Raw genomic sequence first — 3027 nt, 5'->3', positions numbered from 1 at the left:
CATAGAGAAGATATTGAAACAAAAGTATTTGAGGGCGGCTTGTCAGCAGAACATAACTCAACTGAAGTTTCAAGTGAGGATGAGGGCAATTGGTCAAGCAAAAATGATAGTGAATGATAGTTGTTTATGTATAAGTATGGTTGTTGTAAAAATAAGAATATTTTTGTTAATAATATTTTATTACAGTTTTAAACAGCTATGCCTCCCAAACGCAAAACAACTCGTTTGCCATCTCCATCCATTACCGACTCTCTAATTGGTCCGCCTGCCACGAACAGTGGGCCAACATCACCAGACCAGAACAATGTATGTTACATAGAAACAAGAGTTTATATGATGATTTAAGTAATAGTGTTTTAAAAATAAAATAATTTTGTTGATATTATATGCTATAATTACTGTATAGTTGTTGGAAAAATACTACTTTTCTTGCTGGGGGTCCCACTGGGATTTTTTTTAATTAATGATTAAGAACATATTTTTTAATGATGTTGTGAATTTTTTTTAAAATATTTAAAAGTGTTAAAAAATGCATGTGAAAAAAAAAAGATGAAATGTACTAGCGGGAGCTCCCAGCCGTGGTTGTATAGCCACTTATAGCTGTTGTAAGCCATCGTCGAGGTTGAGGTGTCTGCATAGAGAGTGCAAAAAGGGGAAAAAATTAAAATTGATATTCCTGATGATCACACCAGTGGCTTTGGAGATCCAACAGCTTTGCTTGCTTCCTATGTTAGTACCTTTACCCACACATATGTACCTATGGCTACATCTTCCTGGGCTAAGGTTCCCGGCCAAGATGTGAAAAATCACATCAAAAATCATTTTATGCTAATAACTTACTTAGAAAAACTTTTTATTAAATTGTTACTTAATTTATAATTACTTTGTATTTGGACTAATCGTTCATTATTATTTCAAGGATGTGTTTGAACTTAATTTTGGCTGACGAGAGGATAGACTAATGGTTGATGAGCTGATAAACAATGCATTATGAAGGTATAAAGGTAGATGTCATTCACACTATCAAAAATTCAATAATGCAACGAATGCTCGTCAAAATCCATTCCAAGACATGCCACCAAAAGAATAGGAGAAGTTTTGTGATATGTTTGAAAATTTTGCATATCAAGTAATTTTGCAGCTATATTTCTTTATGCTATATGGCATTAAACTAATATGGTAATAATATTGTTTCTTTTCTTGTTGCAAAGGAGTACTGTCAACAAAGCAAATAGAGCAAATTTAACAATATGCCATCATGTGGATTCTAGATCTTTTCATCGACCATCAAAAAAATTTCAAAAAAATTTGTAATGTTATACTAGTCCCTATTAAATATTAACATATCAATATTTGTGATTAAAGTTATAATATAGATTTTCCTTTTGCATGAACAAGATAGTCCTACTAACTATAATCTGACCAAATTGTTTGTTAAATCGCATACAAATTGCCATGGTATTTGGACTAGTCTCGAAGCATAAGCAAATTATGTAAGTTTAATTTTTTTATTTGTATTGCTTAATAATAATTTTGTTATTTATACTACCTCTAAAATTTCTCTTTTCTTTTCTTTTTTAGGAGAAGATGGTGTCACTTTGGGAAAATGCTAGTGTTGAATCTGATGAATCCTCTGTGAACGATGTTCAAATCTTTTCTCAAGTTCTTGGATCCCGTTCTGGATATTTTAGGGGTTTAGGATGTTGCATGAAGCCTTCCTCAATATCATCTTCTTCTCAAGTCAGATCGAATAACAAATCTCAAGAATTAGCTCGAGATCAAACAGTTGAGATCCAAGCAACGAGATTTGGAGGCTCAATTACATCAAGCAACAGATATGGAGGCGCGATTAGAACAAAACATGTAAAAGAAGTTGAAAATTCAATCTCAAAAAATATTTGAATAGATGCAGTTAATGATGTCCCAAAACTCATCTTAGAACTTATTTGCTTAATTTGTCTCTTTAGACAAAATAAAGCAAACGGTGGCCATAGAAATTAATGTTAGATATTCCTCCTTCAAACTGAGTCGTCTCCCCTCTTCTCTGAGATGGTAAATTCCACCACCATTTGGGTTTCCTGCAGGTCATGATCTATTTGTGCCCTCAGTAGCACTAGGTCCAGTCCAACTGTGAGCTTTTTCAGAAAGCTCATTGAGGTATTTTATGGCCTCATCAGGATCTTTCTGTAAGAACTCATCATTACACATCTCTCCACAAATTGGCGCTCTCTAGGTGGTCCCTCATAAAACTAGCTTACTATGCGCCAATTCTCAAACCCATGGTGAAGACACATACTTAACAATTCCTTAAATCTCTCACAAGACTGATACAAAGTCTCACTATCCTTTTGTACAAAGGTGGAGATTTGCCTTTTTAATGCATTGGTCTTATGTTGGGGAAAGTATTTATTAAAGAAGACTTGAGTCATCTCACTCCATGACCTAATAGATCGGGGTCTCAGTGAGTATATCCAACTCTTAGCTCTATCCATCAAAGAGAAAGGAAAGAACTTAAGTCTCACAACATCATCAGTTGCATTTTGACTATGAAAAGTTGCAACTATTTCCTCAAACTCCCTAATATGCACATATGGATTTTCATTTTCCAAGCCATGAAAAGTAGGAAGTAACTATATCATCCCTGTTTTAAAATCCAGTCGGTGAGTATTAGCTGGAAACATGATGCATGATGGTGTGATTGTGCGTGTAGGGTGGAGATAATCATGAAGAGTTCTGATCCTCGTGTTCACTCATTTCTTCGGGACTAGATGAATTGTCAAATAAAGAATTTAAAAAATTTGATTTTGACTCTTCCACAGGCCTACAAGCAAATCTACCTAATGTGTCTCTATATCTGTGCATGCAAGATAAGAAAAGACTAAAAACTAAAAATACTATGAAAGGTAAGAAAAAAAAAATAATGCAACAAGCTAAAATTGGGAACGAAGTTACCGTCTTTACAAATTGCTGAAATAAAAACCTATCTAGCAATTCTTGATGCAACATTTGAACAATTGTGATGTTTTA

At 33.9% G+C, this 3027-nt stretch overlaps 1 non-coding gene across 1 annotated transcript; it reads left to right on the top strand.

Annotated features, from left to right (window-relative positions):
• The first annotated feature begins 2274 nt into the window (after positions 1-2274).
• Positions 2275-2382, top strand: LOC118343914. Its single transcript, XR_004797701.1, has one exon. It is a non-coding gene; the product is annotated as a small nucleolar RNA R71 (small nucleolar RNA).
• The last annotated feature ends 645 nt before the right edge of the window (positions 2383-3027 follow it).

The sequence above is a fragment of the Juglans regia genome, chromosome 11 (assembly GCF_001411555.2).
Source record: "Juglans regia cultivar Chandler chromosome 11, Walnut 2.0, whole genome shotgun sequence".
Taxonomy (NCBI): domain Eukaryota; kingdom Viridiplantae; phylum Streptophyta; class Magnoliopsida; order Fagales; family Juglandaceae; genus Juglans; species Juglans regia.
This window is presented reverse-complemented; position numbering and strand designations above follow the sequence as displayed.